The 23,499-nt window shown below is 41.4% G+C and overlaps 1 protein-coding gene across 21 annotated transcripts in view; it reads left to right on the top strand.

Annotated features, from left to right (window-relative positions):
* Positions 1–23,499, top strand: part of ZBTB38 (zinc finger and BTB domain containing 38) — a 132,924-nt gene that overhangs the window by 42,139 nt on the left and 67,286 nt on the right. For 20 of the 21 annotated variants that reach the window (XR_012014852.1, XR_012014854.1, XR_012014850.1 and 17 more), the window contains exons 4-5: positions 11,944–12,130; positions 13,303–13,374. The gene's annotated coding sequence lies outside the window, so the exon portion shown is untranslated. Of the gene's footprint in view, positions 1–11,513; positions 12,131–13,302; positions 13,375–23,499 lie in introns of those variants that run through there. The other variant, XM_072792459.1, reaches the window with a different exon arrangement.

Here is a 23,499-nt window from a genome sequence, read left to right as displayed (position 1 = left end):
AGCAAGATTTCATTCTTTTTTATGCTGAATAATATTCCACTGTATATATCTACCACATCATCTTTTTCCAGTCATCAGTTGATAGGCACTTGGAATGTTTCCATATCTTTGCTATTATAAATAATGCTGCTATAAACAAAGGGGTGCATATATCCCATTGAATTAGTATTTTTGTATTCTTTCAGTAAATACCCAGTAGTGCAATTGCTGGTTCATGGCATAGTTCTATCTTTGACTTCTTGAGGAACCTCCATACTGTTTTCCACACTGGCTGCACCAGTTTGTATTCCCACCAACAGTGTAAGAGAGTTCCTTTTTCTCTAATCCCCCCCAGCACCTGTTATTTCTTGTGTTGTTAGCCATTCTAACAGGTGTGAGTTGATATCTCATTGTAGGTTTGATTTGCATTTCCCTGATGGTAAGTGATGAGGAACATATTTTCATGTGTCTTTTGGCCATCTGTTTGTCTTTGGAGGAATTGTCTGTTTGTGTCTTCTGCCATTTTTAAATTGGATTATTTGTTTTGGGGGAGTTGCATTGTATAAGTTCTTTATATATTTTGGGTATTTTTAAAAAGATTTTTATTTATTTATTCATGAAAGACACAGAGGGAGAGAGGCAGAGAGAGAAGCAGGCTCCATGCAGGGAGCCTGATGTGGGTCTTGATCCCGGGACTCCAGGATCATGCCCTGGGCCAAAGGCAGACACTAAACCACTGAGCCACCCAGGGATCCCTATTTTGGGTATTTAACCCTTTGCCTTTTAGGTTTGTTGAGTATTTGGATTTAGCAAGATTTTGTTTGTTAAATTTATAACTGTTTTATGAGGTAACTTAAATGCACAAGAGGGTTTGACATTAAAGTTGTAAGCGTTGTTTGTTTTAAATATTTAAGGGTATTTACTTAGTTCAACTTATGTAAGTGGTTATTTGTTAGAGGAATAGATTCTTTGTTGTTGTTTTTAGGGGAATATAATCTTTTAAATTTTTAACCTAATGGAACATTAGTTCAAGGATGAGAGAAAATAATTATTCTTATTTTCATACTTTTGAACTTATATACTTATTAATAAAAACTATGTTTATAGATGAGTTTAAGTTTTCTAACTTAAACTTAAATGGACTGAATATTGATTCAGATACATGTTAATGTGTGAATTTCTTTCTGTACTCCAAAATCTACTCTGGACATTAAAAACTCAATTGGTAGTATGATACCCAACTCATCTAGGTTTTCTGGGGACTACTTTGGTTTCAAAACTGAGAAACTTGGCCAACTGGGGCAGTAAGTCACCGTTATTGGCAGACAGTGTTCTGACCTTCTCAACAGCCCTATGGCAGCCTGATGTGAAATCTGTGTACGGTGTTATTATTCTCATTAACAGAGGCAGCAACTGGGCTCAGAGAAGTTAACATGGCTTGGCCAAGGCCACAGTTTGTTTTATAATTTATCTACCTTTCTCATGTCCTTTTTCTATTTAATGTGATTGGTTGATTTATTTCTGAGGTCTTTCTTCCCTCTCCAGTAGAGAATTTGGTTTCTTCTTTCTAGAATAAATGATTTTTATTTTCACCTGCATGAGCCACAGTCTAGAATTAACTTCAGCAGTAAACCCTACAAATTCCTTTGTAGAGAAATTCAGGAGGTTGACTTAGGCTTTGTAAGATGAGTAGAAATAAAGGTTATGAAGATGTTCAGGGCATGGATTACTATTCATTTTAAAAATCATTTTGCTAATTATTTAAAATATGTTACTACATATTAACTTTTTTTAAAGATTTATTTTTATTTATTTATGATAGACATAGAGAGAGAGAGAGACAGGCAGAGACACAGGCAGAGGGAGAAGCAGGCTCCATGCCGGGAGCCCGATGCGGGACTCGATCCCGGGACCCCAGGATCGCGCCCTGGGCCAAAGGCAGGCACGAAACCACTGAGCCACCCAGAGATCCCCTATTAACTTTTTAATAATAGTTTTGTTGGGATATAATTTACACACCATATAATTCATTCATTTATGCTCTTAACCACTATTCTTAGACTCAGGGAAATCCAAATTAAAGCAAAAGTGATATGATAAGCGCCAGGTGTGGTATGTAAGTGTTGAATCACTAAATTGTATACCTGAAATCAATATTATACTGTATGTTAACTTACTGGAATTTAAATAAAAACTAAACAAAAAAAATGATATGACATATACTCTACTTCTCTTCCAAAAAAAACAAAAAAACAAAAAAAACAAAACAACAACAACAAAAAAAAAAAACCAAAAGTGAAATGCCAATTTTTACCCACCAGATTAGTAAAATATAAAAACCCACAAAAGTTTTAATATCCCATGAGGATAAAGCTGTGAGATAATGTTTAGTCTCAGATATTAATGGTTGGAGTATGACTGGCTTCACCTTATTTTTGAAAATGATCTGAAAATATCCATTAAAATTTAAAAGAAACAAAAATGGAAACCGTAATTTCACTTTGGACAATTTATTTCATAGAAATAAAAGTATGAATGGATAAGAATAAGGATATTTATCACAACATTAACTAATGACAGAACAAACACCTGGAAAAACTTTGTCCATCAGAAGGGAATGATTAAACAACATATGATTGGCCATACCAAGAATGAGTTACATTACTCTCACCCAAACTTCAATCAATATTATACCATTAAAACATTTTTATGTGAGTTGACTCTAGGGTTCTACAGGAAAACAGAATTAATAGGATATTTAATATATATATGTAATAGAATTAATAGGATTATACCATATGTATATATATACACACACACACATATATATTAATAGGACACAAATATATCATAGATGAATAGGATATACACAGAAAGAGAATATTCATTATGAGGAATTGGCTTACATGATTATGGAGGCTGTGCAGTCACATGCTCTATCATCTGCAAGCACTAGACCCAGGAAAGCCTGTGGTATAGTCCTGAGAATGAGGAGAGATTATGGTGTCTCAGTCTCAAGGCAGGAGAATGCCAGTGACCCACCTGAGGAGTGAGGCCAAATGCCCCCTGCCTCTGCCTTTTTGTTCTATCTATGCCCTCAACAGATTGTATGATGTTCACCCACACTGGAGAAGGCATCTGCTTTACTCAATCTAAAGATTCAAATGCTAATCTCATCCAGAAATATTCTCACAGATATACCCAAAAATTAACATTTAACCAAATATCCAGGTACTCCATGATCCAGTCAAGTTGACACATAAAATCAATTAGTACACGTGTATTTGTTATAAAATGAAGTTTTATAGCACCACAGTTGACAGAAAATCAGTATTACTTGCTATGCCTAGAAATATCTGTAATAAATACAAAGACAACAAAAGGATGTTATTCATTCCTAGTTATATAGCATGGCCTACCAAAGATTCTAATCCTGAGCTCAGCTCTCTACAAAAGAGTGGAATATCAAGTGTCAGAGAAATATTAAAGACACACACCACATGAGTCAGTGTCATTTAATGTCCTATCAGCTCCTTGGAGCCCACAGTACTAATTGTTCCAAATTTCTGTAAACATATAGGAGATTTTTATTGAATCTGAAGAGATAGTCACAATTTATTAAATTTTTTAAAAAGCAAGTTGTAATGTGTGTTAGTCCAACTTTTGTATAATAAGCAAAGTCAAAAGAAACTTTTGCATGCTGATTGCTGCTTGTTTTGGTGTGCGTGTGGAGAAGTGGATGAACATTTTAGAAAAAGGGCAGCCCAGGTGGCTTGGCAGTTTAGCGCTACCTTAGGCCCAGGGTGTGATCCTGGAGACCTGGGATCAAGTCCTGCGTTGGGCTCCCTGCGTGGAGCCTGCTTCTCCCTCTGCCTGTGTCTCTGCCTCTCTCTTTCTCTCTCTCTCTCTCTCTCTCTCGTGAATAAATTAAAAATAAATAAATAAATACATAACCATAGGAAATAAGTCAAAAATGATCTAAATTTGGATTTTAATATAGTCCCACCTAATAAACCACCAAGGCTGTTAACATTGATTAGGAGAAAGAATGATGGAAAGTCTTTTAAGTCTTTTACTATATTGCTTTTAATTTTGGACTTGTATTACTTTTGACTTTTTCACAATTCTAATAAAAGCATTCTAAAAGAAATGAAAAGAAAGAGACCATGTGGTCCGAGCCACCAAAAGCTGTGAATAAGCTGCAAATCCTTGGTTATATGTCAGTTATATCTCAATAAAGTGGGGGGCAGGGAGTAGAGGGGAAAAGCTACAAGTCCTTGGGTAATCACGCACCATTTCTCCAATCCACCTCAGTGCTATTGACATTTGGGTTCAAATAATTAAGGTGTTTAAGTAACTCGTAAGAACAGAGCAGTAACAGCCCTCCAGGTGGTCTGTCCATTTGGACAAGGATGGAACACTTTCATCCCACGGATAAAGTTCCATCAGTAGTTAAGGACTTGGGGGCATTGAGGCCTTTTCCTCAGTTGTGAGGGGTAGTCTTGTGTATTGTAGGATGTTTGGCAGCGTCCCTGGCTTCTACCTAGTGATGACAGGAGCATCGCCCACCCCTAGTCAAATGAAAGCCAGAAATGTCCACAGAAGTTGCCACATGTTGCCTGGAGGCAGAGTCACCCCTGGTTGAGAACCCCTGCTCTAGTTCTCACTTTCTCATTAGTAATGAGATACGCTTTGAACCAAGTGTTCTCTGAGTTCCCTCGGAGCTCTGACATTGTTTGACTTCATCAACTTTGAATCTACCATGGTTTCCAGAAGCCGTTTTCCTCTAGAGCCACTAGAGGGGACACTCTGCAACAGTAAGGATATAACAGAGCACTTGGGCAACTTTGTTTTCTTCTCCTTGTGGACTTTGTTGTCTCTGATTCGAAGGGCCTGGCCTTTAATACATCGGCTTTGATGTCGAGAGTGATAACCCTTACCCACAAGGCATGTTGAGCTGTTTGTCTTGTGCTCCGTGCCATAAAAGTTGGCATTTTTAGATATGGTAGCAGAGAGCAAAGTGTTCTTTGCTTTTTAAACATTCAGGCAGTCAGGTGAATAATAGTACTAAAAAGAAGTTATTTGTCTCCATGAGGAAAGCCCGTGGGACGACCAGGCTAGGAGGGGAAAGATTCAGTTCTCTTCCTGGTCCTGCCACATCCAGTCTGTGTGATGTTGGCTGAGTCTCTTAACCTTTCTGGTTCTGTATAGCAGCTGAGGAGATAAGCTGAGAGGTTAAGGTCACACATGGAGTTAAATGGTCAAGCAAGGGTTTGGATCTGACCTGTCAACTTCGTGGGATAGTTGTGCAAACCAAAGGAGATGGTGTATGTGAACGAGTTTCGAAGAATAGAAAACCCTGTACAAGTTCAGGGTGTGGATTTGCAGGTATTAGGAGAGCAAGAGGTGATGACTACAGGTAGCATGAGGGGTGGTGCATGGGGGAATGGCGCAAGGGTAACTCCATGGAGGTAACAGAAATAATCCTCCATCAAGTGTTATAAATTATAGAAAAGAGATCTCAATGCCCCCAAGTCTTTCATTACCAGTGGAGCTTCATCCCTGGGACTTAGGTGTTCTATCCTCATCCAAATGGACAGACCCCTTGGAGGAGTGTTACTTTATGCTCTTATGAGTTGCTTAAACACCCTAATGAAAACGAAACATCTATTCCAACATAGTTTTTAAAACTTTTTTTTAACTCTGAACCATGGTAACAAATGGTAACAAATGTATTTCACATAGAGACACAGCTCACACACTATTATAAAATTGAAACAAAAGTCTTGCAACATACTTTAATTTTTCTGTTCTGTTTTATTTTGTTACTTGAAACTACTGCTGCATCTGACCCAATAAATAGTGGGTACTGAACTGCAGTTTTAAGAACACCATTCTAGAGGTTTTTATGGGAGGATAGCATCCTAGAGCTGGGCTGAGGAAACAGGAGATAAGACCTCCAAACATTATGCAGGGAGCCTCAACAATGAATTTTTTACAATTTTATAGGGGCTGGTTCTTTGAGGAATGACTCAGGAAGAGGGAAGAAAAAGCAATAATAACAAATTCATCTAAATGAATAAGGATGGGCTACTGAGCAGTAGCATCCCCGCTGGATTCTCAGAGGTCACGATTTAAACTCCACAATATTAACATAAAGTACGGATGGACACAATTTAGCCACCACCATAACAAAAATAAAAACCCAGGGGTACCTGGGTCGATTAAGCATCTGCCTTCAACTCAGGTCCTAACCCTGGGTTCCTGGGATTGTGCCCATGTTGGGGCTCCCTGCTCAGGGGGAGTCTGCTTCTCTCTCTCCCTCTATTTCTCCCTGGTCATGTTCTCTCTCACTCACTCTCTCTCATAAATAAATACATACATAAATAAATAAATAAATAAATAAATAAATAAATAAATAAATAAATAAAATCTTTAAAAAACAAAAACCCAGTGTTTATTCAGCCCTTATTATATATTAGACATTACAGTGAGCACTTTATATGAGTGGTGATGTACATGAAGTTTGAGAGTTCCCTGGTTTTGTTTTCTTCCTGCACACTGAAAAAGAATGCTGGCTTTGCCTGTCCAGTTTCTTCTCCTCGCCTATCAGAAGAACAGGACAGATGCAGAAGAATTAGAGGAACATTGGTTAGAGTGGGAGAAAAAGCTTTCTAGGGAGTTTGGACAACTATGGAGCATAAGGGGTTTGGATAGGATAGGAAAAAGGATGTTAAGAAGGATTGCAGGGAACTCTCTATGGCGCTTGAGAAATTCAAGTATTAAATATGAGTTAATTTGAAATTACTTTTGGTGACTGGACTGGATTTCTTAGATTGTAATATGACCCTGAGACTGGCCCATGTGGGTCATGGTCTCAATAGGGTTACTTAAGCAGGGTTGAGCATCTGCTTTTGGCTCAAGGCCTGATCCCAGGGTCCAGGGGTTAAGTCCTTGCAGGGAGCCTACCTATGTCTCTTCCTCTCTCTCTGTGTCTCTCATGAATAAATAAATAAAATCTTTAAAAAACCATAAGGTTACATAAGCATTATCTTACTTAATCTGCATAACAAACCCAGCAGGTGTTATTAATTATTTTTCAGATTTTTTTTAAAAAAAGGAGGTTGACTTTAAGTAACTTTTAAGTCATACAGTTAAATGCAGAGCCAGCACTGAAACTTAGGTCTTTCAACCCCCAAAGTACAAGCTCTTAACAAGTCCGTGAGTAAAGATTATTTCCAATACAGGTAATATCAATTAAGAATAAAATAGAATAAGATTTAACAAAAGGAATGTAAGACTTGTACACCAAAAACAATAAAATATTGTTGAAAGAAATTATAGATCTAAATATATGGAAAGGCTTTCCCAGGTTCATGGATCACAAGACTTACTATTGTTGAAATATGAATACCCCCCAAACTTGTCTACAGGTAGAACACAATCTCTGTCAAAATCCCAGCTGGATTTTCTGCAGGAATTGAGAAGATAATCCTAGAAATCAAATAGAAATTGCAAAGGATTCAGAATGGCCAAAATAATCTTGAAAAAGCACAAGATCGAAGCTGTAGTAATCAAAACAGTGTGGCGCTGGCACAAGAACAAACATCTAGATCCATGGAATAGAATTAAGAGTCGAGAAATAAATATTTATAGTCAGTTGATTTTTAACAAAGGAGTCAAGATAATTCCATGGGGGGAAAGAATGGACTGTTTTGGAAAAGAAGGTGTTTTTTTGTTTTGTTTTTTGTTTGTTTTTAATTTTAGAATAGTTTTAGATGTCCAGAGTTCTTATGATAGTCTTTCCAACAAATGGTTCTGGATATCCATATGAAAAGAATGACTGTGGAACCCTACCTTATACCATAACAATTAACTTAAAGTGGATCATAGGCCTAAATGTAAGAACTGAAACTATAAATCTATTAGAAGAAAACTTAGGTATAAATCTTTATGACCTTGGGTTAGGCAATAATTTCTCAGATATGATACCAAAAGCACAAGTAATATAAGAGAAGATTGATAACTTGGACTTTATCAACATTAAAAGCCTTTCTCCTTCAAAGAATATCATAAAGAAAGTGAAATGACAATGCACAGACGGCGATAATATTTGTGAGACATATATCTGATAAGGGATTTGTATCCAGAATGTATAAAGACTCAACAATAAAAAGAAAAATAATCCAATTTAAAAATGGACAAAGGATTTGAACAAACAGTTACCCAAAGAAGACATACAAATGACTAGGAAGTTCATGAAAAGATGCTCAACATCATTAGTTACTAGGGAGATGCAAATCAAAAGCAAAATGAGATAGCACATGACACCTACTGGGATAGCTAGAAACAAAAAGATAGACAAGAGTGTTGTGAGGATGTGGAGAAATCGGAACTCTCACACATCACTGGTGGGAATGTAAAATGGTGTACTTTGGAAAACAGTTTAACAGCTCCTCAAAACATTAAACATAGAGTACTTGCTTTGGCAGCACATACACCAAAATGGTAAACATAGAATCACCTAATGACCCAATCCAGCAGTTCCACTCCTTGGTATCTACCCAAGAGACATGAAAATATATGTCCACAGAAAAATTTGTACTCGAATGTTCATGGCAACATGACTCATAGCAGTCAAAAATGGAGACAACTCAAATGTTCATCAACTGATATAAACAAAATGTGGTACATCCACACAATAGAATAATACTTGGGCATAAAAAGGAATGAAGTACAGGGGTGCCTTGCTGGCTCAGTTGGTGGAACATGCAACGCTTGATCTCAGAATGGTGGATTCAAGCCCCATGATGGGCAGAGAACTTCTTAAAAATTTTTAAATAATAAAATAAATAAACTTAAAAAATTAAGTATGGATACATTCCACAACATAGATAAACTTTGAAAATATTATGCTATGTGAAAGAAGCCAGACACAAAGGCCACATAATATGTGATCAATTTATATGAAATGGCCAGAAGATGCAAATATAAAGAGACAGAGAGAATGGCCAGAAGATGCCAATCTAGAGATACAGAAGATTAATGTTTGCCTAGGACGGGAGGGAGGGGTGGTGCACAAGTGAGGAGTGACTACTAATAGGCACATAGTTTCTTTTTGGGGTGATAAAAAGCTTCTAAAATGAGATTACAGGTCCCACAATTCTGTAAATATACTAAAATCCATTGACATGTACATTTTAAGTGAGTTAACCTTATGGTATGTAAATCGTATCTTAATAAATTGTATTTCTAAAAAGTGAATGAGAGGAGAGAAATTGGAGGCAGCAAGTATAGACCAGTCTTCCAAGGAATTCCTTGAACCCACAAAGGTTTAATTAATTTATTTTTTATTATTTATTTTTAAATTACCAACGTATAACCACATTTGTTGTAACAAAGGGTTCTCCAGGTGGGGTAGAGTTTAGAGGGTGTCACTGTACTTACTTCTCTGTGTCCCCAGTAGATGTTTTGTCCAATGCTGATTTGATCCTCACCCTTAGAAGCAACCTCAGAACACATAGTACAAGGCTCTTCATCCCACGCAAGCTTACTCAACATTTCGCCTTCTTTCCTTTCCTTTTCTCTTTGTTATCTTGGTCCCACAAGGTGGATGCAAAAATAATCAACCTCTCTTCGTCTTATTAGAGACATAACTACCTGTGTGCGTGAAGCAAGCAAGGCCACCAGGCCTTTGGGGAAGCAGAGTAGGGAGGTGCCCAGAGGCGTTTTCTGCACAGAGACAAGGAAAGAATAAACAAGCCTTCTGCCAAAAATGCCTGGAACTTAAAGCGCTTTACTCAGCTCAAGGTCAGGCTCTGTGTGGACATTGACAGTGACCCTGATCAGTTGTTTCTGCAATGAAAAGCATGTGGCTTTCTCTCTCCTGAAATTCACCCTCGCTAATTCCACCTTCCTGGGGAGTCAGACCTTAGAACACAAATGTCATTCCTCAGAGTGGCAACTGGCAGAGCTCCCAAGAACAAGGCAATGACACAATGTCCCCAGCTATCAGAGGCATTGATCTCCTGAGCCCAGGAGAAGGGTCTCATGACCAGGTGGGAAAGCAAACTGTGGAGTGGCATGATTGTGGAGGCCAGTGATGACTCCCTCTTCCGTCCCGCAAGGAGCTGGAAATTCCTGGCATTTGTCTCCTTCTTGGAATGAGATATTGACTCTAGGAGAATCATGGAAAAGTACAAGCCACGGATCATAAACCCTAGGAGGAGGAGGTACCTCCAAGATCATCTTTATCCTGGGCCCAGATACCCCCATAAGTAGATGTTCTTCTTCTTGCCAGCCCTCCTCATCTTGGCTCAAACACAGCCACTGACAAGACTCTCCTCTGTCTCAGAAAGGCAGCTGCTGCCTGATAAGGCAGTGCTGAGGGCAGTGACCGCCACTGTCAGGTCCAGCTCTGTTCCTGTCACCTCCAGTCCCTCCTCATACTTGAAACACACCATTGTTCTAACTCCTACTCTAGCTCTTGGAGTCTCTGAGAGCTATTTTATCTTTCTTCCCTTTGGTCTTCTTGCCTGTCCCAGACTTGGGCCATTAGCTGCACTGACCCCACATGTTCGCCCATGAGTCCAGGGAGCAATGGTCTCTCTGAGGTACTCAATCCAGTGTTCTCTCACATCCTGCATCCACCACACACCACCAGACCTCCCTGGTTTTGTCTTCCCATCCCAGCTTCTCGTCCCCACTTGGACCTGACAACGAACATGCCCTCCTGACCACTCTGGGTGTCCCACCAAGACTTAGACTTTGTGTTGACCCATCAAAAGGACATGAAGCCCACTACTCTAGACACATCATCCCTAATTGCTCCATTACTTCCTTGTCCAATTGGTTTCAGGCCCCATCATTACCCTTATCTTTGCTCACTTGAATAGGCTGCCCTTGGTCATTATTCACACGTTCACCTCAGCCACTCACCATGGTGGTTCAGAACACAGGATTTGAGATCAAATGATCCAATTTCTGCCATGAACTAGCTGTGAGACTTTAGAGTCCTAATCCCTGAGCATCCATTTTCTCATCTATAGATTTGGGAATAATAACAGTACCTCACCTCATAGCTTTGTCACGATAGTAATAAATAATCTTTGTAAAGCACGTAGCACAGAGGCTCAACCATACACTGCAAGTATTTAGCGTATATTTTTTATTATTTTATTTAAAAATGATCATCTAAATATATCAAAATACATTCATCATGTATTTACTGAGTCCCATACCGGCACTGGGATATAAATACCGCTCTTAAAGAACAGTGCCCTCTTAAATCTAGGAGGTGCAAGGTCACACACTGGGACTCGTGGAGCAAGGAGCTGAGGCCCAGGGCCATTGCACAAAGGCACTGACCACTGAGTACTGCCCCAGGATGTGATGAGAACACTTCCATCTTTGCACACGACTTTTAGTACCACTTGACTCCCTGGGTAAGGCAGCACCACAAGGAGATAGGGGGATGCCAGAGGGAGAGGTGAGAAATCCCCAGAGAAACACCCTCTCTGCTTCTCTCTTTGACAGAGAGTGACCAGGCCTCTGCCATGCAGGAGGGTGACGTCCCTGGGGGAGGCCTTGCTGAATCTGCCTGGGACTGTTCCGGAAGTAGGAAGGGCGGCTGGGGGTGGGGAGACAGCAGGAATGTTCTCCTGGCTTGCTGTTCAGTACAGGCGAGTGTGCTGAGAGGAGGGCCTCTGGACATCAAAGGTTCCTTTTGTCCCCTTCCGAGTGGCAGGGCAGCCAGGCCGCTGGCGATGACTCAGGCCTGGCCCTGACGTCACCCACGCCGGGCCACTGGCCTCCCTCTGCAGCCAGGAAACTGGCTGGGGAGTGGCACTCGCAGCTGCAGCAAATCTCAAAATAGGGAGGCAACTGCCTCTCCTCCTCCTCCTCTCCATCTCCTCACCGCACACCTTTCTTTTCTTCTTCTTTTTTTTTTTTTTTTTTTTTTAGCCTCATAGAAGGTTTCGCTTGTAGATCAACTTTCAAAATGTAGGAAGTCAGAATGAGTGACATCATCAGAAAAATATGTGGAGCTGATCTCAACAAGAAGTGAAGAACCCAGAGCAAGAAAGCGGTTATAACTCTTGAGCCCAGGGAGTTGGCAGCGTCTGGGTTTCAGAGGAGCCAGCATCTCCGAGTAAGTGAAGGCCCACCCCTGGCCCCCCTCACTCAGCGCCCTACACTGTGGGGCGCCATCTTGTTTCCTGACACCTGTGGCTTGGCAGGCCCCAGCCCAGAGGGAGGGAGTGGGGATGCATTTGGGAGACCTTTCAAATTTAGTACCAAAGGGATTTTATCTGATCTCTCTCTTCTCACGGGACCAGACAAGAGTGCATTTCCTCTCAAAAAAAAAAAAAAAAAAAAAAAAAAAGAGTATATATGTGTGTGTGTATGCATATATGTACACACATATATAGGCTGAAACTCTATGGAAGATGGCGCAAGTCCTGCCTTCCCCTGTCAACCCTCTTGTTTTGTCTCCTCTTCCTCCTCCCGCCCTAGTGCTCTGTTTTGGACTGCCAGAATGTTTGTTCAGAGTTCTGAACTGTTTGCTTCCTGGATCTTAAATCGAGTAATCAGACACACAAAAAAACGCTGTTCTAGGCAAACATGTTCCCTATGCCGTCAAATAGTATTTTTGCACTTAACCTGGTAAAAGATGGCAGCTCTGGTAAGAAAACATCCACAACCTGCCACCTTTACAGAGCATGTTTCTGGTTGCCTCTGATTATTCTGGTGCGCGCACCTCCATTGTTTCATCACTGTGTTTATAGAGAGCTTACTTTAATTCCTACTTGGGCCATTGCATCTGGAATGATATTAAACACAAAGACTGATATAACGTATCTCTGATGTCTGTTTTAACACCACCTAAAAAACTTAAGTCTTTGCATAGCCTATAATTTTACAAGCTCTGAAGGTTCCTGACCAAGAAAGCTAAGTTCCCGAGAGAAAAGTTTAATACATAATACATAATAACAACGGCAGAGTACATAGAATAGAAATCATACCCAGTGTTCCTAGCCTCCAGTGTCATCCCCTGAGTCGGCACCGAGTCTTTCTGTAGCTCACTTAGCAGAGTAGAATTGTTCATTATATTTTATAATATTTGGAGGGGGAATGTATTAAAAAAATAAATCTTTTTTTTTCAAGGCAATAGGGAAGTTTGTCATATACTGGAAAACAGTGGCAAATTCCTTCATAATCCGACAATACCCTTTAGAAAGTAACTATAGATTTGTTTTGTAGTTCTAATGTATTTGTTTTGTACATCTCACATTTACTTTTTGTTCTATTTTAACCTATCAGGTTGTCTTGAAGTGAGACACTGCTAAACTACTCTTCTGGCTGTAAGATCTGAATGCTGTGACCACTAATCTGGTGAGTGTCATTTGCCCCTGATGGCTGCTTAAATTTAAATTTGCTAATTCTACTCTCTTGGTTTATAGTAAAATTTAAGGAAAGGGGAGAAGGCATGGAACTTCCACACACACAAAAAATCCCAGCTATCTCCAAAAGAACATGTAAGAGTTAGGATAAGCTAATGGCTGTAATGGACTGAAAAATGCATAATGGCTCAAACACAACAGAAATTTATTTCTTGCTCATGTAACAGAGTGTAGTGGGGCAAAACTCTCTTTCAACATTCATTCAGAGCTATAGATTGAAAGAGTCGTCACCTTCTACAGCATGTGGTTTTCAAGGTCACCTGGACTGTCTCCACTCCCCACTGGAAGAGAAAAAGAGTGTTAAAAAATACACATGGGATGTTTTCACAGGCCATCCCTAGAAGGGATGTACAACACTTATATTCACATTCTGTTGACTAAAACTCAGTCACATGATCGGTCACATCTAACTGCAAAGGAGTCTGGGAAATGTAGTCCCTGGGGAGGCAGCCACTTCTCCAGCGACGGCTCTGGAGAGTTGCTGGGTATGAGGTAGTCCTTTCTGGCACAGCATAATAAAGCACTTAGAGTTGCTTAAGGATAAGAGAGCAGAATGAATCGGTGGGAGAAGCAAAAACTTACCAGATATTTAGTATTCCCTGACCAACTGTCTTAGGTAACATCTAGCCAGATGGGCAATGAACAGTAGGTGAGATTCTTTCAAGATGCCTCTGTTCTTTCCAACCTTGAGCTTTTTTTTTTTTTTTTTTTTTTTTTTAGATTTTGTTTATTTATTCATGAGACACACACAGAGAGAGGCAGAGACATACGCAGAGAGAGATGCAGGCTTCATCCAGGGAGCCTGATGGGGGACTCGATCTTGGGACCCCGGGATCATGACCCAAGCCAAAGGCTCAACCACTGAGCCACTCAGGTGCCCTGCAAACTTGAGCTTTTGTGTGAACACTACCATGCGGCCAAGGGCCAGTACAGAGGGAAGGATATTCTTCCCCTTATTTTCCTCTCCAGGGTCTTTTGGTCTAGGACCATTTTGGCTTTGTTTTCTGGTTTTTTGTTTTTGTTTTTATTCATGAGAGACACACAGAGAGAGGAGCGGGGGCAGAGACACAGGCAGAGAGAGAAGCAGAGGGAGAAGCAGGCTCCATGCAGGGAGCCTGACGTGGTACCGATCCCGGGGCTCCAGGATCACGCCCTGGGCTGAAGGAGACGCTAAACCGCTGAGCCACCCAGGGATACATGTTTCCTGGTTTTGAGTCTAGTCATACTAGTTGGAATTGTCCAGTAGAATTCTCTTCCCCCAACTCTGAGCCCCAGTAGTCTCTTGGAAAGCTTGTGGTTTCTTTAGCTCATGGTTCTGTCTGTTGCTGGAAGCTTTGAGAAGCTACCCTGTCTGATCTACTCCAGATCTTGTCACCTTTTTAATCTTGTGTGTTTTCGGGGCAGGGGGTGGGAGTAGAATCCCTAAAATAACATCTTCAAACCAAGTTATTAGAGAAACATTTAAAAGTAGATTAAAAAGGCTCAGCTGGAGAGATTAGTGCAACCCTAAGGATTTGATACATAGTTCTAGCCTTTTCTTTTCAGGAAAAGTTTCAAAACATGTGCTGAAATAATGAGTGGTAAGGCCGTAACCCCTGTTTGGAGAACTCTGAACTACTTTTATATTTTATGTAGCCTTTTCACCATTGTTGGTCTTAGTGCAGAATTCCCCTGCTGATAAATATCAGAAACCATATGGTGGGTGCATTATGATGCCCCTAAGGCATCATAATTTTAAAAAAATGGACCTCCAATAAAAAAATGGACCACATGTGCTTGCTTCAGTAGCACATATGCTAAAAATGGGCTACAGTCTTTGCCCAAGCTAGTTCTCTAGTTTTGTTGTCAATATCTGGCTAGACGCTCTGGTTTCTGATTGAATTTTACCCCTGGACTTGACATTTATGGCACCCCCACCCACATCCTGAAGAACACACATTGTCCATTGTGTGGCAAGGCCAGCTACGGCCAATTTGACACAGCCTCTTGGGTCCTTACGGAACCTGGTGCCTGGCCTAGCCTCCTATTACTGCTGCCTTGCCTCTGCCTACCTCCCTCAGGAATGGACGTGGACTAGAATAAGTTGATTGGTTGCAAAAATGCTTTAACCTCTAAAAGTTCATTTGCTGTGCCTTGGTTGGTCCTGGAAGTGTCTCCAGAACTGAGAGCTTGTAAGAGGAAGCTAAAGACAGGACCAAACTGAATGGAGGAATACAGAGTCTGCTTAGGAGAGTGCACCCAAAGGAGTGAATTGACAACAAGTGCTAGTTTTCAAAGGCTAGAGCCAAGCAGGGATGATATGTTGCCAGAATTCCCAGTCTAATGGAGTCTGCGAGGATGGGCAAGGCTAAAGCCCACTGTCGAGGAGGAAAGGCGTCAGGGTCCATTCACTTGGGAGACTTGGTAGACACAGTTTGTTAATTTCAATTCCCATGTGATAACGACTCCTCAAGGCACTAAGTATTTAGGAACTGACGTATGAGGATGTGTGTGGAGCAGTAGGCTAGGGTGAACCTCCTGATTTCCAATGTCTGGCTATGTTGATAGCGTGGCAAGGAGGGGTGTGGAATCACCAAATCAGAATTTCGATTCTGTCAGCACAATTCCTCCACACGTTGGTACAGCGGTACAGCATGCTGGGTGACATCACAGATACACCAAGTATACACTTTGTAAATATTTTAATCTTCAACATTATCAAAAAAGTGTCAAAGTAGACATCATGGGAAAAATTTGACCTTTCTTGAGCTTCCTTAACTTTAATCTTTTATTATTTAAAAACATTTTAATTCCTTGCGAGGGGTATAGTTAACATTGGGGGCACCACAGTCTTTTCGAAGCTTAGGTCACCTAAAGAGCTTGGCCTGGACCCATTGATCTGTGATGTGCAGACATGAACTGAGCACAGCAGGCTGACATTGGCAGTGCCTAGACCAGTTGGTTATTTTTAATCCCAGGGGTTTTATTGTTTTCATAGCACGGAAGTGCAAGCCCCCTTCTTACTCTGGGTCAGCATTTATGAATGTTCTTTTACTCCCTTTAGAGGATTTTGCAATAAGGCCACGTCATATTCACCAAAGCTAAGAATTCACGGTAATAGGGCTTTGTAATTTCTCATGCTGAAATCCCCCGATTTCTTGTCAAGAACAAAGTTGGAAAACACCATACTTGAAGACTTCACGGTTTTGTTTTTAACTCAAGAAGCCTCTGCTTTTCATCAGAACTTGAAAGCTTCCTCCCTCCTCCAAAATGGTATTTTTAAAGGATGTAAAACTGAGGTTCTATCAGGATAAATAAAGTAATATATGTGAAATGGTTTGGGCCACTTAGAACAATGTATGGCAAGTCAAGGTACTGATGAAAAGAATTATAATTATGGTCATTATTGGTGTTTTAGCTTTTGGTAGTGGTATTGCTATTGTAAGTATCATCATTTAAAAATTTTTTGTCTTTTTTAAAAAGGATTTTATTTATTTATTTGAGAAAGAGAACACAAGCTCCCTGCTGAGCAGAGAGCCGGAAGCGGGGCTCAATCCCCACTGGGGATCATGACCCGAGCTGAAGGCAGCTGCTTAACTAACTGAGCCACCTAGGCACCCCAATTTTTTTGTCTTTCTAAATTGACTTTCATCTGAGTTCCTTAGTACTGCTCCTTAACTAGACACAACATGTCTTGTAAAATTTCCAAGGTCATTTGGAAAGGTTTGACTGTAGGCCATAGGCCTAACCGAGGGTCTTCTAATATTCTGAGAGGTTTGACCTGGGGGTCACTGAAATCTGTGAGAGAGGATGGATTTGAGCCATCTCTCTGCCAAAAAAAACACCAAAACAAAACAAAACAAAACCAAAAATGCTATTTCCTGGCATTCTAGGGGGCTCCCAGTGCATTGGGTAAAGGAGGCTTTGAAACCACGTCACAGAAGCACTGACCTCGGGTAGTGTCTCCCAAATGAGAATGGAGTCCCATCACCTGTCCAAAAGCCCCTAATCCTGAGTGCAGTCAATCTACTTGGTGTTATGGGGTAGGGGATTATACAGAGTCAACAAGCATGAGTTCAGCCCAACAGTAGTAAAGAAGGTATCATTTAAACTATGAGCTCTCCTCCATGTACCAGATCCTATAGTCTGTTATCTTTGAATATAGCAGGAAAGTAGTATCTAGTGAAAGGACTTTCTCACTGACCCAAATTCCTTGGCGTCAACTCTACACCAAGGTACTTCACAAAAGAGAATGTAGCTTGAAATTCACCCTGGGCACCAGAGTGAGTCTGAATCATACTACAGCAGCCAGGCCACAACTGGCCTGGACTCCTAAGAGACCTCTCTGCCCTCTGTTTTCACTCTACATGTGGCAAATTCCTTTGTGTGTCTTTTAAAATATTTCTATCATTGTTTTTAAATATAAAGGGTCATAACTAGCTACTATACAAAATCTAGAGAATACAGAAAAATATCAAGGAGAAAACAACAGTCTCCAATAATCCAACAACCAAACAACAATTCTGTATTAACATTTTGACGCATTTCTTTCCAATTTTTCATATATATATATATATATATATATATATATACATACACACACACACACACACACACACAAATTACTTGTAATAATTTTATATGCTTTTTCTCACCCCACTTAACATTATGTTGTCAACATTTTTCCAAGTCACTAAATGGCCTATGAAAATTTGATTTTTAACGGCTGTATTTTCATTGCACTGATATGTCTTAATTTATCCATTCTTTTTTTTTTTTTTTATGGGCATTTTGATTGCCTGTAGTGCTCTGCTGTTACCAATCTGTCAACATTCTTGTTGATAAATCTTTGTGGACATCTTAGGGAAAATTCCTAGAATTGAATTAGTAGGTCAAATGACCTGTTTTTAAAGTTTCTAATGCACAATGGTAAATTAGCCTCCAGAAAGGCACCACTGTCAATTTAAAAACCTAAATTCCCGGGATCCCTGGGTGGCGCAGCGGTTTAGCGCCTGCCTCTGGCCCAGGGCGCGATCCTGGAAACCCGGGATCGAATCCCATGTCAGGCTCCAGGTGCATGGAGCCTGCTTCTCCCTCTGCCTATGTCTCTGCCTCTCTCTCTCTCTCTCTCTCTCTCTCTCTGTGACTATCATGAATAATAAAAATTAAAAAAAAATAAAAATAAAATAAATAAAAAATAAAAACCTAAATTCCCTTCAGTTTCTTATGTTTAAACACATGCTCCTAGGCTCCAGTGGCATCAGAAGTGCTGATCAGGGGGCCTAAGAATATGCTTTTTAATATACCTTCCTAAGGACACCTGGGTGGCTCAGCAGTTGAGCGCCTGCCTTCAGCGTAGGGAGTGATCCTGGGGTCCTGGAATCGAGTCCCACATTGGGCTCCCTGCGTGGAGCCTGCTTCTCCCTCTGCCTGTGTCTCTGCCTCTCTCTCTCTCTCTCTCTGTGTGTGTGTGTCTTTCATGAATAAATAAATAAAATATTAAAAAATATATACACATTCCTATTCCTTATGCACATTAAAACCTGAGAACTGTCAATATGCTGCATTCAATGCAATAAACATTCATTTCAGCAAACACTTATTAGGCAGAAAACAGGGAACCCTGAGATAGTATATCTAAACCAGAATTTAATATAAAAGCTCTTTTTTGGCCTCTGAATTTTAGATTTTTCCTTAATCATGGTATGAGATAGTTAAAAGATTGTCAGATGGGAATCAGGAAACCTTAACTGTAAATATGAGATAACAGAGACCGAGAATGGTTCATTTATTTCCAGGTGGTTATCCAGAGAGATTTAGTGGCAGAGGTAAAGCTACAACTCGAGTAGACAAAGGGCCCAGACCCATCCAACCTTGAGGTAGCAGAGGCAAGGCACCAATGGGAAGACAGACCCCTCAGGTGAGACTCTGCCTCAGCCAGGAAACTTCTGTCTGCCTTCTGATGGGCAGGGCTATATCTCAGGATGTGTGTGGGCAGCCCAGACCCCATGAGGGGCCCACGTGCCCATTTTGGTCACCTAATGAACCCAGATCACCATGTGCCCTAAGCCCTGAGGTGGTACCACTGAAGCAGGACCAAGGAGGACATGGAGCAGTCACGCAGATCCATGAACAAGAGCAGAGTAGGAGCGGGGGTCCAGAGTCAGAAGGCAAGAGAGCAGAGACTCATATTGGGATCAGATTTAAGTCAGAGTAGGCATTAGCTGAAAAAAAGACAAAGCCAGAACTAGAGGGAACCTGTATGATTCACCCTCAAAGATGGAGTCCCATTGCATAACTTCATAGTCTGGGGAGGTACCTGCCCCAGCTGCACCTGCCTCTTTAAATCTGAGAGGTGCTGTCCACCAGACTGCCTTCCGACAGCAGGGAAATAGGAGCACCTGGCCAAAGAAGGGGCAGTGGAACAGAGAAGAGGCCTCTGAAACTGGTAAATTGGGAGCATTGTGTTATAACAGAGAACATAGTAAACAAATAACAACCAAATTTAAATTTTTTTTTTTACTACCTTTTAAGAGGAAGTGTGACCAGCCATTTTGTTGGCATAACTCTATTCAAGCCCATCAGACTATATACCTGTTGGCCACCTGATGGCATATGGCTGCCCTTCCTCATTCTAGCACCCCAACTTCTAGAGGGCCTCCCTTATATCATCTGCTTTCAAGTTCAGCCCTCACGTACTGCTCAGCTCCTGATCCTGATGGTCCCTAGTTCTTATTCATTTCAGGTTCTATAAATGACCACTTAGGTTCCTCCATGCCGAAGCCCACATCTTTTTCTTGTGACTGCACCAGGTGAAGCACAAGAGCCAGAACCCAACGGTGTACCTCTGCTGCACCCATTATATATGCTTAGCACCAGGGAATTTGCCTATAATCACTAAGCTTCACTGCCTCTGTGCAGTCTTCATTATCTCTTGGCTCTTCCCACGTAGGATCACTGCTCTCCTGATTCTTGGCCTTCTGGTCCAAACTCATAGATCCAGGGACATGATGAGTATGGATTCTGGGAAGGTCCACAACCTCCCTTCAGTCAGGGGCACAGGAGATGGAGAGTGACTTTCCAGACATGGCTGAGGCAGTTCAGGCCATCGCTATGATGTTGGCTCTATGCAAAGCCCATCTCCCTGGCATCCTTTACAACTTGGGATTGGGAGGCACCTCCCAATATTTAGATAGAGTTCTAATTACTGACAAGACCTGGATCCCTAGGCCAAGAAGGTCCATGTGGTGGTGAAAGCAGTGCGTCCAGATCTAACCCCCAGGAGTACACGCTGGAGTTCTGTGACATCCAAACAAGGTGTCCACATTGCTGCTGGTGAATCGTAGATGATAAACAGGGTAGGAAGCCCAAGAGCAGAAAGTGTTCAGTGGAGCCTGTGATCTGACAAGGCGCCACTGGTAATCCCACTTTTCCCTGTCTATGCTGACTCCATGTCCATTCCCTGCACACTTTGTTAATAAGTAGCTAACTTTCAGAATAAAAAGCATTCACACAGTCTCTGGCCAAAGTTGCTGAACAACCCTGACCCAGGCAAATTTTGTCTCTGCTCCATGGCCGTCATATCATGGCTTTCATATTACCTCTTAGGAGAGTGCCACTAGTATCAAGTCTGCCTGTTGGGCCAAGATGTACTGCCTCAGAGAAGCCCAGCATCCCCAGTTGGTGATGTCCCACTAATGTAGTCAGGAGCAACTTGTCAAATCTAAAGACTCACCCAGTATGAAGAGCCCTGTTTTCCATCATTGAAATGCCAGACAGCTCAAACTGCTGTATAGATAAGCATTAGGATAGCTGGAACAGTGAGAGATATCTGAAGCCACCCACCTAAGCTCTGAAGGCCTCCCCCACTTGACTGCCATCTTGACTGGATCAGCAAAAGGAATCCCATACACATCTATCAGAATGGCTAAAATGACAAATACTGATGTTCCCATATGCTGGCAAGGATTTGCTTGCCAGCATATGGGACTGGACTGCTTATGTGCTGCTGGTGGGAATATAAATGGTGCAGCTGCTCTGGAAGAGTTTGACAGTTCCTTATAGAGTTAAACGTACATTTGCCATACGGTCCCACCCCTGGGTGTTTACACAGGAGAAATGAAAACTTATGCTCACGCAAAAGGCCATATATCAATACTCATAGCAGTTTTATTTCGAATACCTTAAACCAGGAAACCAGCCAGATGTCCCTCAAGGAGAGAATGGATAACAAAACTGTGGTACATCTATACCATGGAATTCTACGCAGCAAGAGAAAGGCACACACTCTTTACCTACAACTTGAATGGATCTAAGGGCATTATGCTGGGTGAAAGAAAGCCAATCTCAGAGGGTTACATACTGATTATACTGATTGAGAATAGACCAGTGCCAGAGGTTACTGCTGGAGGAAGGTGTGATCCTGAGAGGGTTAGCATAGGATTTCTTTGTGGTGATGGAATAGTTCTTTTAGTTGTGGTGATGGCTACTCCAATCTATATGTATGATAAGATTACATAGAACTACACACACCCACACACAGAGCAGGCAAAAACTGGTGAAACCCAAGTAAGGTCCACACCTGAGTTAATAGTATTACACCAATGTCAGTTCTCTGTTTTGACAAGGTGCTATACTAGTGTGAGGTACTATCCTTGGGGGAAGCTGGATGAAGTTACATAGTTACTGTCCTATTTTTGCAACTTTTTGTGACTCTTAAACTATTTCCAAAAATGTCATTAAAAGCAACTTCTAAAAACTTTAAGGTCGAAAAAATGGGGGGGTGTTCCCCACCCCAAGAAAGGGGGCTTCAGCCGCCGGCCTCTCTTTTATGAGCAACTCCTATTGTTTATTTTGCCACTTTCTAATTTATGAGTAGGATTCTGTGGCCTCGACCTCTGCTTTTCAGAGACAGCCCATCTCAGATGGAATCAAAGCTCAAGTATTCCAGCGCTGAGTGTGAATATGTCCCCTTCCCCCTCCCTGAGACTTGTAACTTCAAAGCAAGGTAAAGACTCAGAGATCTAAGAAATGGTCTCCCGGTGAAAATCTAGGACAAATCATCCTTCTCACCCCTGCACCGTGATTTCTTTTCTGGAATGGCTCTTTGTCTTCTCTGCTCTTCATACAGTTTATTCTCTTCACCTTCACCAAATGGCCCCCCCTCTAATGGAAGGAGATTAACCCTTCCTTGCCCCCTTTCAATCTCATTCAGCTGAGGGCTTGCTTGCAGCCACACTGCTCTCTGGAGCCTTGTGCCACAGCTGAATGCTGCAGCAGGAGATGGCTGCCTTCTCTTTGAAGCATTTATGCCTCTGTCAAACACCGTTTTGCCAGATTGGGCCACGGAAAGAGTTTTGAAATTAAACCGAACTTGAGCCGCCTTGGTTTATGGTATGGAATTGCACAAGGCCATGGGCACTTAGGTCAAGGGTTCCTTGCTGTGTCACTACCTTGAGGGACCCCTCTTTACTGAAAGCCCAGCATTATTTACTCTCTTGCTTTACAGAGAGGCCCGTAGCATCACTGAAGACTGAAGTTGAGCGTATGGGGCTGATTACGTGGCATCCTGTCCGGATATGACAAGACACTTGCACATAAGCCACTGTCCCTCAGGACTGGCCTCAGCCCCCAATTTCCTGCCATGTGTTATTAGGGTGACTAATGTCAAGGGACCACGGTGAGAAGGACACTGGTGCACCTTTCCTGGGCCTGGCCGTGGACTGTAGATCAGGGCAGTGGGCTAGAGAGGTGACAGTTTGAATTGTTGATCTTCAGTAGGCGTTGATGAATCTCCTAGCTTTGCACCTTTTGGTTTCAAAACCATACTGAACAACGGAAAATGAAACCTGCAACTTATTTTTAGCTGTTCATGCTAACTCATGAGATTTCTTTTGCAAACCAAATAAGATAAAGGCGACTTTGGCTGGTTAAACTTAATCTGATTGACTTAAATAGCAATCAAGACAACTACTCTGATACACAAAGTGGCACTTGGTCTCAGGTGATATTTTGGCCAACATGTACTATTTTGCTTAAAATTATATTTAGTTGAGCTTAAACAAATTTAAACAAGTAT

This window comes from Canis lupus, chromosome 22 (assembly GCF_048164855.1).
Source record: "Canis lupus baileyi chromosome 22, mCanLup2.hap1, whole genome shotgun sequence".
In the NCBI taxonomy this organism is placed as follows: domain Eukaryota; kingdom Metazoa; phylum Chordata; class Mammalia; order Carnivora; family Canidae; genus Canis; species Canis lupus.
This window is presented reverse-complemented; position numbering and strand designations above follow the sequence as displayed.